Raw genomic sequence first — 14,117 nt, forward strand, 5'->3', positions numbered from 1 at the left:
TGGTATCATTTACCTTTCTGATCTCACTTCCTGCTACTCTCTGTTCACCACTTACCAGCCATACTGGTTTCCATTGCTCTTATCTTGATGTCTTTCCTCTTGCTGTTTTATTTGCCTACAGTGCTTTTCCCTGTGATATTCACATTCTCATCATTCAAGTCTTAGCTAAATTGGCAACATTCAGAATGATCTTTGCTGACCATTCTGCTTAATGGTGTCTCCATCGCTATCTTATTTCCCAATTTTATTTATTTATGAATTCCTACTCAATCACTATATGATTTCCACTTTTGTTTTCTTTATATCCCTACCTTTTAAAATGAACTCATTATGTATTTGCTTATCATCTGATTTCTCCAGAATGATGGAATTGTTATGAGAGTATGGAACTTGTCAGTTTTGTTTATTGTTATTTACTGAGATCTGATCATAGCCTGGAACACATAGCTACTCGATGAATATTTGTGGAAGCAAGAAAAGCAGGAGGGAAGGAAGGGAACAAGGGAAGAAAATAAAAGAAGGAATGAACTTCTCTTTCGGGTTAAAATTACTAAAATGAACGTTCCACTTTTAAGTGTTTGAATTTCATGTCTCAACCCTGTCTTCCTTTTACCTTGTCCCTGCAAATAAAGCCTATAGTTTCTACACAGCATTCAGCCTACAGTAAACACTCAGTAAGTATTGATGGTTTGCTAATGAAATAGCCTTGAGATGTGCTAGTAACAATAGGATAAACCTAATTTTTTTGTGCGTTGAATTAAGAATAATGCAAAGAGATGTACGTGCTATTCCATCTAGTTTCTTCTGACTTTTCTCAAATCTGGTTTCATTTTATGGATTTTCAAATTATGCTGTTTTGGTAAATTAATTGAACGTCCCCCACCCCCTTTTATTAGCGATTAGAAAATTAGGCATGGGATGGGATTCTCTTTTTTGAAGCCAGATTGAGCAAAGCATTGGATTTGCTCAGCAAGCTGCCACAGCTATCTCCCTTTACAACATAACCTCATGCTACACTTTCAACAATTTCCCCGAGATAGTGTGTTTAATTATTTACAAAACATATTTGTATACCAAATTAAAAAGAAACTCTTCTGCATCTTAGTTTATATCTTTGCATTACTGACTCAGTATATGAAGCCCTACTTATGTTTCAGGGGCAATCTGTGAGAAAATTTAAGTCAAATTGTATGTTCTTTTTCCCTACCACTGAGAGTTCTGATTTAAAATATTGATGGGCTAAAGAAGTAGAAGGCTTGTTCTTTGCTGTTTCTATTGATCCACACAATATCGCTGTGGCTATATAGGGAGGGTATAATGTGATAAACCCTATACAGAGGCACTTCCTCTCTTTCTACACAGAGAAGGTATCTGCCAATAACAGAGTGTAACCAGAGAGGGATGGTACATGATAATGTAATGCATGTAATGCTGAACCAAGGAGATTTGATGACTCTAGAACTGATAACAGAACATATAAAAGCCTCTACCTGTTGGTGGTTGGCTTGATGACAGTATTGGCCTACAGAGTTTAAAAAATACAGGTTTTATGGGAATGTTCCTGGGGTTTGTGGTTTTAGAAAAATGAGCTGCTGGTAATGCAGTAAATGGCACAAGTCTAAAACATATACTGACTAGTTCTAAGGGTCACTTGGATATTTGAACCAATGCATTTGTACAAATTCACAAGGAAAGCTATCAGTTTTGTTTTAGCTGTCTCAAATTGATAACAAATGAACCAGAGGATATTTTGGCTTCAGTTATATGTAAAATTTTATTTAATGCATCAGCCTTACATTTTTGTGGAGATTTTATCATACTGTAGTGTTGCCATAACTGATGGGTGCTAGAAAAATGTTTTAAATTAAACTACATTTGTCTTAAGGCTTTGCCATTCCCCTTTTCCATTACCTGGCTGCTTAGATTGGCCCCACTTTTTTCTTCCTCTATAATCCTATCCTACTGGCCTCTAGAAACTAACTTTTTCTTCAAGTCAAGCCAGAGTTCCAGGCATCTCAGAAGTTGGGAGTGTAGGAAACTATGGGAGATTAGAATGGCTAGCTCAGAACAGTGGATGTGTGTAAAAGATCTATAGGCTTTAAAAAAAAAAGAAAAAAAAAAAAGGAACAAAAGAAAGAAAGAAATATCAAACCCAAAGGATACAATGGGAAGCTAGTACTAGACTCAAGAGGAGAGTTCTGCAAAGGTCTTACTAGATGATAGATGGGAAAATAAAAAGGGTCTTAGGAGAAGTTGCCTTGTATGTGAAGGCAGAGAGAGGCAGAGTCAATTGGCTAGGAAGCTGCTTATAAATTTCAACACAGAATAATATCGTAGTTACTCCCCAACAGTTCACCCTAGAACTCGCCTGTGGGATCAGTGTAACAATGGATAGTAATTAGGTAAATTAATCTAAGTTAAATGATTATCCCTCCTTTGTAACATAATGTCTAAATCCAAATAAAATTCACAAGCCTTAAGAGTACCTTTAAGAAATAACTCTAATAAGGGGGTGGATTTTAGACCCTGTGGCAGATGAGGAAAGAAATTAATGTAAGGCAGGAGGCCTTTTCATTCCTGTTAATTCATGCAATGCAGACAAATTCTTTTCTTTTCCACCCTTTGTAAGATTGACCTGACTACTGAAATGTAGAATCAATCATTCAGGGTTGGGAGGAACTCAAAGGTAATCTAGTCCAACTATCCATTTGATATCAAAATAAATAATTGCCAAATGGAAGAAAATTTAAAATGTACATTTAAAAATAATTTTAAATAGTACTTGGTAGTACCATGTAAGAGGAGACATACTGGAATATGAATGTCATAGTGGAGTATTTGTAACTGGAATAGGACACGCATTAAAGCTAATAATTTTGAATTAAACATTAGTATTTCTCATTTGAAAAGAATGTTTTAAAAATAATTATTAAAATATCTATATGTATCCAGTAAAACTTCCTCTCTCTCTATATATGTATATATATATATATTTTTTTTTTTGAGATTAGGGTTCTAGAGAGTTGTCAAATCTGAAAATGAAAAGTTTTTTTTTTTTAATTTAATTTACCTTCTTTTAACCAATTTAGACCAATTTTGATGTAGAAATATGCATTAAATATAGGCACCCAGGGCTACACGTGGGCTCTAGCTGAACCTGTAAAAATGAGAGTAATGGCCAAGGGTGTCTAACTTATGAACTGTTGCCAGTTTTACTCCTGATAAATTCAGGCTCATTGGACCGTACTTTTCAGTCTCCTAACCACTTGCCACTTGCCGAAGGCAGGCACTTAACCCAGTTTACAGTTCTGCAGGACCAATAGGACTCTACTGATTGCACTAAAGCAGGCCCAGAATAAAGAGCACTAAAGACATATATGGTCATCTGTGTAGAGGCACTGAAGTAAGTGGCACCATGAGAGAGAGAGTATGTGATTCTTTGCCATGTAGCACCTAGAGGAGTGAGAGAAGAGCGACCGTTAAATAACTTTAAGATTCTATTACACTTTATACTGTGCCATTCACTGATTGGAGCGATGGGGAGACCATTTAGGCAATGGAACTCTTAGGTGTAAGAAATACAAATTGTAATCCCTATATAATCCAGGGAAGTACAACCCTAGATGATGCTAAAGAATGTGTTCATACTCCTCACTGCTTTCTTTGCTGTAATTCTTAAAAAGAAAGAGAAAGAAAGCAATATCTAATGGCCTATGGCTCCTACATCTAACCTCCAATTCTATTATTATCTAATGTATATTTTAAAGTTTTCTTTTAGAAGGTAGAGAAGGGCTCCTGGGTGGTTCAGGCTGTTAAGCATCTGCCTTCGGCTCGGGTCACGATCCCAGGCTCCTGGGATGGAGCCCTGCATCGGGCTCCCTGCTCCGCGGGAAGCCTGCTTCTCCCTCTCCCACTCCCCCTGCTTGTGTTCCCTCTCTTGATATGTATCTCTCTGTCAAATAAATAAATAAAATCTTAAAAAAAAAAAGGTAGAGGAATCATTCATGGTTTTCTGCCAAGGCTGGTTCTCTGGTTCTGCTTGTGGGGAGAATAGGCAGGTGCCTGTAGAGAGAAGGAAGAGTTCCTTGTTTAGAGTATCATAGTATCCATAGCCACTCGAAATGCTTGGAATTCAGTAATTACAATACAATTGCCTTGCCTTATTTTTTCCTTTTTTTTTTTTTTAAAGCACTCTATATTAAAATGTGAGTATTCTTAGAAAGGGTGACATATTAAGTCTTAGTAACCTTGGGAATTTATGAGGCTAGTGGATCAGATTTGTTTCAGTATACCATCTGGCTAAGAATGGCTTCCTGCAGAATGATAGGTGATTATGTCTTGACATGCGAAGATTCACTATTCATAGTTTTTACTATTTTTAGCTAGTCCAAAGGTCTAGTTCCTGCACAATTTGTCATTTTATTGAGGCATAACAGAGAATGGTATTTGATGACATGATGGTATATGAGACTGTAAGGTAGGAGTGAGCCTAATGGACCATAACCATAGTAACCCAGATTTGCTGTTCTTTACTCAGTCAAGTATACATGGAGGAAATGATAGGCACTATGGTAAACAGTAAATGGCAGAGAAGTAGTTCAGTGCCTAGAACAGCGTATGTGCTTGGTAAATGTTTTGTTTTTGGGTTTTTTGTTTGTTTTGTTTTGTTTTGTTTTAGATGCTTTAAACAATTTTGTGAACTTTCAGGAAGGAGAATAGGGGACTGAGATTTTGAGAATTAATAAAAGGAATGCCAAGACATTGGAAGAGATTTAAAACAAAAAACAAAAAACAAAAAAAACCAGTGAGGCATTTTACTAGTCTTATTATTCAGGACTCATGCTACCTTTGCTGTAGTATTGACATTAGAATGGCTTGGGAAGATGTGCATAATCTCCACAAATGTGCCCTCTCCACCAAGGCCCTCTTCAGAGAAACATATAATCCTACTGTGCTTACTATGCAGATACAGTTGCAGAACAAGCTACTCTTGTAGTATTGCCTAAATTAGGCAGTATTGCCTAAATCTCTGTCCTAGAGAAATACTAGAGCTTCCCAGGCTGCCTTTGAAAACCTAGCCTTGCCATTGAACATATTTCTCTATTGCCTGGACTATTCATACCCTACATCTTTTCTGGCTCTTTACTTAGTTGGAAATCACATTCCATGACAGAACAGGGCAATGATTTCTGATAGAATTTCCATGACCCAAATTAAATATCACTTATTTTCCACCCAAATACTATTAATGAGTATGTCGTGTTAAGGTATTAAGGTACTCATGAATATTCTATGTGTGTTTTCTGTTTTGTTTTTGATTTTTTTTTTGCTAGAGGACATTACTTTCACAGTCTAGCACCTTTCTTGGCATCTTAAACAGAGAATGTAACCATGGTGTCTTGTGTCATGACACCTTTGATTTATCGAGAGTGTAAGAAAATATCAGACACAGAAAAAAAATGCATGTCTTCCATTTGCTTTACTACTTAACATCCTAACTTCAACCTAGCTAAGGACTTCTTTGTATTTGTATAAAGAATCCCATGGCCACATTTATAGGCTCTAGATCTGACAAGATAAGCTTTATTTTTACAAATGGCACAACATATAGGTATAAATTTCTATCACACTATTTAACTTTTGTAGAATAGCTATAGAACTATTAAATTCTCAATTTAGAATATGTGATTATACATGCTCTCCAATTAACTCCCTTTTTTGGTCTCAAAATTGGACATATAATGAAAATTGAAAACAAATGAGGCACATTTAAATTCATAGAAATTACAAGTTGTTTAATTTTAAGATCAGATCAGGATACACACACACACACACACACACACATATAACTTCTCTATTACTTTGTCTTGGGAAAGTAGAAGTATATAGCTATTGAAATCCTCAGGGAAAAAATAAAGGGAAAAAGAATATTTTGTCCTTTCTAATACGAAAAAAAAAATTTTTTCAGAGTGCCTTCAAGGCATCCCCTGTATCAATAGCAATCAACAAAGAAATAACCACAGTTAGAGTATACCTCTCGGGCACCCTCCCCCTAGAGTCCATACTTACCCTTGACTTTGATGACTGATATTCAGCATATTCTCCTGAGTCAAGCTGCTTAGAGTCATTTTAGTCCTGAGAAAAGAAAATTCATTGTATTGATTGCATTTTTAAATGTGTGTGAGCATTTCTTCTTAGCACGAGGACTCACAGAGCCTCCATCTGTGCTTTCTATGACAGATAACACTTGCCAAATTATTAGATAAATTATATCTTAATAGTCTTCAGAAGTTTAGAACAATATACCACCAAATTACAGATGATATAGCTAGTAAAGTAGCTAGAAGTTTGGTATATAATCACTACTGAGTACTTAGAACTAATCTGTCTTTTTAAAAGCAAAGTAGAAAATTGGAGTCTTAAATATAGGCTGTATGTTTACATCCTTTGGCAGCCCTGTCAGAAAACAGTGAAATACATTAAAGCACCTTTTCCTTCCCTACCTCTAGATAATGAATTTTCATATATCTACCTCTCTTTCTCCTTACTCTAACATGATGATTTTGTTTCATATTTACTTGAGAAAGTAGAAGTAATCGAGAGAACTTTCTCACGCTGAACTTTACTAAATCTACCAATCTATCTGTATCTAGAACTAATCACTCTGCCTTCCTCTTGTTTGATTAGAAGAATACATTGTGCTCCTATCTAAGGCCAATCCCTGCAATTGTGCATCAATCTCATCTACTCTTACCTATTCAAGAATTAGACTCATACAGTTGTCTTCTCTGTTCCTTGAATCATCAGCATTTTGACTTCTGCTGGATCTTTCCCATGAGGACACAAGCTTGTTGTAAAGATGATACAAAACAACTTTCTTTAAACCTATATTCCTCTTCAGCTACCACTGCATTTTTCTTTTCCCTTTATAGAAAAACTCACAGAAAGATTTTCTTCTTTCTCTACTTCCTCCCCTTCTGGTCTTACATTCTTATGACTCACTTACAGCTCTACTGTCAGGGTTACAAGTAATCTCCAGTTGCCTAATCACTCAGTTATCAATCCTCAGCAAACAATTGATCCGTGTCTCCTCTTTGAATGCTTTCCTTTTTAAAGTAGTACATTTTAGAGTTTTCCTTTTACCTTACTGGGAATTTTTTTCCTCAGTTTATTTTTCTTCATTATCCTCATTATTTTTGGCATGACCCAGTGTTAAGTTGTTTGGACATCTCTTCCTTTATTGATTTCCTAAGTACTCTTATCTTGTATCATGACTTTAACAACGCATCCTTTTCCATGTTTTTATAAAACATCTAGAGACTGAGACTCGTGAGTTTTCATCATCAGCCCTGACTTCACTGTTTCACCAAACTCGCTTAGATATTAAAACTCTATTCAATATCTCGCTCAGAAATTTAATAGAAATATCAAACTTTCCGTGTCCCAAAATCTTGATTCTCTCTCCTGACAGTGGTGTATGTCACCCTCCACTCATTCACCCAATTGTTCAAGCCAAAACATTGGGGTCATCCTTGACCCCATTCTTTCTCTCAAACCTTTTGATTCAAACTTTTAGGGGTATTCTGAATTGGACTACTCTCTTTAAGGAGCAGCCTGCATTCGGATTACTACTAATGCTCTACCTTTTTTCATAGAATTTATCACTACCAAATAATATTAAATAGAGTTTGTTTGCTTGTTGTCTGCTTCCTTCACTAAAATGTAAGCTCTATGAAAACAGGGTTTTTATAGTTTTGTTAACTGCTGTATTCCTAGCATCTAGAGCAGTGCCTGAGAGAAACTAGCCATGTTCAAAAAAATATTTGTCAAATGAATAAATAAATGTGCAAATACTAAGACAATCTTTTCTTTCGTGGGGAAAGATTAAATGTGGCTTTTTACAGACCCATCTTTTCGAACAGGAACTATTTCTGAATAAGAGTTATTTAAAGGCAATTTTAGAATGATCCAACATCTATTACATTTTGAACTCAATTATTAGCAATTTATAACTTAGATGGGCATATCTGAATTGGGGGAAGAAGTATTTCTATAGCTAACGTAGTTATTGTTTCCTACAATTAGAAAGATGATGAAGAGATTAAAAGTGGCCACCTCTCAATGACTAATGTTAATTGACATCCCTGGACCATCTGCTACTTCTAATATTCACCCAATAACTTAAAATTTGAATGAATTATCCTCCGAGAGTTTGAGATTTACTAATATAACCCTTTAGTTATCAATTAAATTTCTTTCATTTCCTTGATTAAAACTCACAGTGCATTGTTTATTTCATTTTACTTATTGAAATTCAAATATATTATCATTCTTAAATTTGCAAATTCAGTAAAATACCTTTAGAAACATTGGAGAGTCCATATTCAAGTATCCCTCCACGCGTCATTCAATTATTGAATGCTGAACATGTGCCAAGTAAGATTTTCCAGATAATAGGGGAAATACTTCCTTGCTCTGGTAGACCAGCTCTTTAAGAACAAAGAAATTGTGAGAGCTATTCATTTGCAAAATGAAAAAGCTTTTTTTTGTGTGTGTGTAGCACGATATTACTGACTTTAATTGTTTTTGTAAAATGATCTTTTTTCCTCAGATCATCACTTTTCAATCATAACATTTCAAATTAAAATATACTCTAAAAGAAAATACTTGCATTTCACTTTAATAAGGTGTAAATAACAAAAAGTTCAAACTGTTTAGAAGTCTGTGTTTAATGCAGGTGGAGAAGTAGTTTACCTGATGAGTTGTTTTTTTTTTTTTAATAAAGTTCTCTCTCTTTTTTTTTTAAGATTTTATTTATTTATTTGAGACAGAGAGAATGAGAGACAGAGAGCATGAGAGGGAGGAGGGTCAGAGGGAGAAGCAGACTCCCTGCCGAGCAGGGAGCCCGATGCGGGACTCAATCCCGGGACTCCAGGATCATGACCTGAGCCGAAGGCAGTCGCTTAACCAACTGAGCCACCCAGGCGCCCTACCTGATGAGTTTTTATGATGCCAAAGACCAGATTACAAAGCATAACACTATACTAATAATTTGCCAGCACTAAATTTAGCATCATCATCTTAAAGCTGACTCTACTTTCTTTCCTGTTTCTTTTAATTACACCATTATTCTCCCCATCACCCAACTCTAAAATTTCTGCATAATTCTGGACTTCATGTCCCTTCTTGTCTACATAATTTAGAACTTCTAATTCATTACATGAATCCATCTCTACTTAAGAACTTAACACCACCTATTTTAGATTCTTATTACCTATTTTCTGAGAAATTAAAATAGCATCTCTGTATCAGTAATCCAGATATCCAAAGCCTATGTCCACAAGGTTTTCTTAAAAAGTTTGGATTGTCTTCTTTATAATTAAAAATAAAATTAGGGCTGCCTGGGTGGCTCAGTCGGTTGGGTGTCTGGCTTCGGCTCAGGTCATGATCCCAGAGTCCTGGGATCGAGCCCCACGTCAGGCTCCCTGTTCAGTGGGGAGTCTGCTTCTCCCACTCCCTCTCCCTCTGTCTCTCCTCCTTGCTCTTGCTCTCTCTCTCTCTCTCAAATAAATAAATAATAAGATTGATAACAGTGTCTGTTTACACAATGTAGAACCTAGTATGTTCTAAGAATTCTCTGGGGCTTACATTTCTTCTAATGATGTCTGCTTCCAATAGGACTGTTGGCATACATGGCCATTCTTTATGTACTGCATCAGTCTAAACAAGAGCAAAGATACCTTTTCCTTTCCCCTAACTCCTTTCCAACCTCACTCCAGAATGCGGTAGCATTACATATTTATTACCTTCTTGTCTGATACGAATTATACTGTATCACTGTTTTTTAAGATTTTATTTATTTATTTATTTAAGAGAGAGAGACAGAGAGAGAGAGAGCAAGCACTAGTGGGGGAGGGGCAGAGGGAGAAGCAGGCTCCCTGCTGAGGGAGCCTGACACTGGGCTGGATCCCAAGATCCTGGGATCATGACCTAAGCCAAAGGCAGATGCTTAACCCACTGAGCCACCCAGGCACCCCAGAATTATACCATACCACTTTAAAAGTAAAATTAAAACAATTTAAAAAATTCAATGGGAAATATATCCACCCATTATATTCTACTCACCCATATAGTATTCTAAGTATCATTTCCAGCTTGATCTTAAAACACAGTTTTGATCACATTATACTTTCTTTCTAAAATTTACATTGGTTTCCCATTGCACCCCGAATTAAAAATAAGTTTATTATCTTGACATTCAAATGACCTATGTATGCAGTCTTTCCTCAATGTACTTTTTCAGCTACTGCAAGCTCTGAGTTTGAATGTAGGTTTTTTGACTTAGTGGCTATGTGATCTTAAGGAAGTTACTTAAACTGTATATAACTTCGTTTTCTTATCTATAAAATGTGGATAATATTAGCACCTGATTAATAGATATGTTGTGAATAAACTAATAAATGTAAAGCATGCATTATAGTGTCTGGCTCTTAAGATATACTCAAAAGGGGTTCGCTATGTTACTATCATTATGAAGTACTTCCACCATTCATGCATGCTCTACCCTCCAGAAAACTGAAAACTGAGGTCACTATCTTCCCAACATATTCTAGTCTCTCTTACATCTATGCTTTCAGCAAAATCATGTGTTTCAGCTGCATTTCCATCTCTACATTTCAATTTCTATTCCTCCATTAGGGCAAAGCTGAAATCAAATGCCATCACTGTTAAAGAGCTTTTGACACTACTGAATAGATAGGTCTTAGTCTCTGTGTGCTGCTGTAACAAAATACCACAATTTGGGTGGCTCATTAGCAATATAAATTTATTTCTCAGAGTTCCAGTGTCTGGGAGTCTGAGATCAGGGTGCCAGCAGGCCTGGAGAGGACTTCTGGGTCACAGATCTATTGTACTCTTACATGATGGAAGGGGCTAGGGATCTCTGTGGAGACCCCTTTATAAGGTACTAATCCTATTCATGAAGGCTCCATCTTCATGACTTAAGTACCTTTCAAAGGCCTCCCCCCTTAGTATCATCACCATTAGGATTTCAACATTTGAATTTGGGGGGACACAAACATTCAGACCATAATAAGATATAGCTAACCATTCTTTGAAACTCAATGCTATTATATATCTTTTATAAAAGACATCAAACCTGACTTAAAAAATACAGACCTTTGTATATACACCTTAATCTTTCTACTAGATTATATTTTTCTTAAAAGCAGACTGTTTTACTGATCTTCAAATTCTAGTTGGATACCTTAGATCTATGAATACTAAATAATAAGATAAAAATACAATAAATAAAGCATTTTCATCCAAACAATAGTTTAGCATAAATACATCGTGACAAGTAGTTCTAAGATAAATTATAGCAGAGTTGTAGCAATATGCATTTTTTTAAAAGATTTTTTATTTATTTATTTGACAGAGAGACAGTGAGAGAGGGAACACAAGCAGGGGCAGTGGGAGAGGGAGAAGATGCAGGGCTCAATCCCAGGACCCTGGAATCATGACCTGAGCCAAAGGCAGACCCTTAATGATTGAGCCACCCAGGTGCCCCTGCTTTTTTTTTTTTTTTTTTTTTTTTTTTTTGCTTAGCTCAATACTGTTTTTAATGCAGTTTAATGTTTCCACATTTGGTTCATATTTTATTTTTACTTTTATAAAATGTGATATAATACTTTCCTCGGATATAATGCATGATATTCTAAATGTTACTCAGTTCAGTAAATATATTTTTCCATTAAAAAAATAGTTGAAGGAAATACAGAAACAAATTTGGCCACGTATGCTTTTGACATGATAAGAAAAAAAATTCAACCCCATATCTTTTTTGTTGTTGTTTTTTTCTACTTATGTTAACTTCATTCACATTTTTGTTTGGTTTGGTTGACTTTGACCTCTACTTAGTATTATTTGAATAATGCTTTTCCTAACTTTTTAAACTAGATAATTTCCTAATACTTCGTATTCCACTTTTTCTGTTTTTTGCACAAATTTGGAAGACTTTTTTTTTTTTTAATTTATAGTCTCTTTACACTGATTGCTCTTCATTTAGTTTCCTATTGTGGTTCATCTTCCTGTGGCAGGTTGCATTTTTTATTACAAATTGTTAGCATTTTTACTTCTCATTTCTAACTTCATCCCATTTTCATTATTTTTAAAGATTTTATATAATTTTTATATGATAAATTAAAAGTAAAACTTTAAAAATTCCTCTTTCAATTATTTCAAGTTTGTATTTGTTAACAACCAATTCTTTGGGTTGCGTAGATGATAGTTTTCTGTTTTCTTACACAGTCTTACTCTGACCCTTCATTTTATATATTTTATGTGTGAGTCATTATTTAACTTTTATCCAGTTGAACCTGAGATTCTTTTTTTTTTTTTTTCATCTTTGACTCAACACATATTAAGGTACAGCTACTGAGCTTCATTCAGTGGAGATAATTGCTCACAATTGCAGAGAATTTAGAACACAATGTAACTAGTTAATAAACATTTATATGTGTATATATATCCATGTACATACATTTGTTATAACATAAATATTTATTAGGTTTATATTTATGTGTAAGTAACTGAATCCATAATTCTAATCGTGTAAAAGGAAAGTACCTTAACTAATATTCTTAGAATTGAATAGAAGAATAAGAAGTTTAAAAGAAACCTGAAAATTAAGTTTTATTCACTCTGAAAACATTCATTTAGAATTAACCATCTGTCAAAAGCATATTATTATAAATGTATACATATATATTTAGTATATTCTTTTTTTTTAATTTAGTATATTCTTGACTATGAGAGGATAAGGATATGTTTGCAAGGATGTGGTTATAGTGGCTTGGAATTTAAATAGGCATTTTCATGAATCTAGTCAGATGAGCTTCTCCATGTTTCCAAGTTTCTCTTTTTAATTCAGTTTTCTAATCAGTCTTCAAAAATTGTAGCTCTGATTAATATAACATGTATGATAGGAAAAAAACACCTTCTGACCATACAGAGCATAAATACACATCTTTATAACTGTTTGGGAGAGAAAATACCTGTTTTTTATGCCGTTGACATATGGTGAATGGTGAAGAAGATGAGGACAATTTTCCTCCCCCAGCATGACACAATTGACAACCTGTTGGAAAGGTTTATCCAAGCTAAGTCTTGGTTCTTTAAGTTAGAATAGTCATTGAGGGCTTTCTTATGTTTTGATCTCTTCTATATGGAAACTTAGTATTTACCACTTCTCACTAAGCCATGATGTAGGTATTCCTTTAACTGAAGTCATCTAATGTGCTTCCCAACTATTCCTTTGGGAAAACTGCTGACTCTAACGATGGCATTTTTTAAGAACATTACATTTATTCTGATCAGACTTATATCCTTGTTACCCAAGCTAATGGTGTTCTTACCTTGGCATGTGGAAACTCGAGGTAATGATGTACACTAGAGATCAGACATAGTGTGGGTTGAGGCAGATTACTTATGCAGGCTTTCATGAAGTAGGAAAAAGAAAAAAAAAAGGTTTATATCCTTAGCCCTTGATTATTTTTGTGGGTTCCTGTGTTTCACCGGCTTCCTCCCGCCACCATAAGTCGGCCTTATGTTATCTGTGTAAAGAGGGAAATCACAGTTAATAAATAACTGAGACACATGAATATTATTTCAATGAAGCACATCACAACTAACAAGTATCCTTCCTCCAGTGTGTCATTTGAATTTTTAAAGTCACCGTTATCAAATCAAACTACCTCAAATTATGAAGCATCTGCTTTATTGGTTTTCTGTTTAACAGAAGTTATAAAATCAGTGGTTGTTATGTTTGGCATTGAAACAATCAACTGAGTCACTCAAAAAGCAACTACAAAAATCAGATAGATTGATCAGTTTTGTCAAGTAAACATTGCCTGTGTTGACCATTTTCATTTCAGTTTCTAAGGGGAATCAGTGTCACTTCATATTCTAGCCTCACTCCAAAGAATGTTTATTACATAAGTAAATTTACTGACTGGTAGCCAGTTAAGAAATTATTGTCTACATCTGGACTTCTCATAAAACTTGGAAGCAAAGAAACTTTCAGTAGTGGTTCACTTTTTAATGAGAGGCAATTTCAC

General features: G+C 35.0%; 1 protein-coding gene across 1 annotated transcript in view; it reads left to right on the forward strand.

The window, feature by feature from the left end:
* LRP1B (LDL receptor related protein 1B) overlaps positions 1-14,117 on the forward strand; it is a 1,834,834-nt gene that overhangs the window by 867,247 nt on the left and 953,470 nt on the right. The window lies entirely within an intron of this gene.

The sequence above is a fragment of the Mirounga leonina genome, unplaced genomic scaffold, assembly GCF_011800145.1.
Source record: "Mirounga leonina isolate KUSES-001 unplaced genomic scaffold, KU_Mleo_1.0 Mir_151, whole genome shotgun sequence".
Classification (NCBI taxonomy): domain Eukaryota; kingdom Metazoa; phylum Chordata; class Mammalia; order Carnivora; family Phocidae; genus Mirounga; species Mirounga leonina.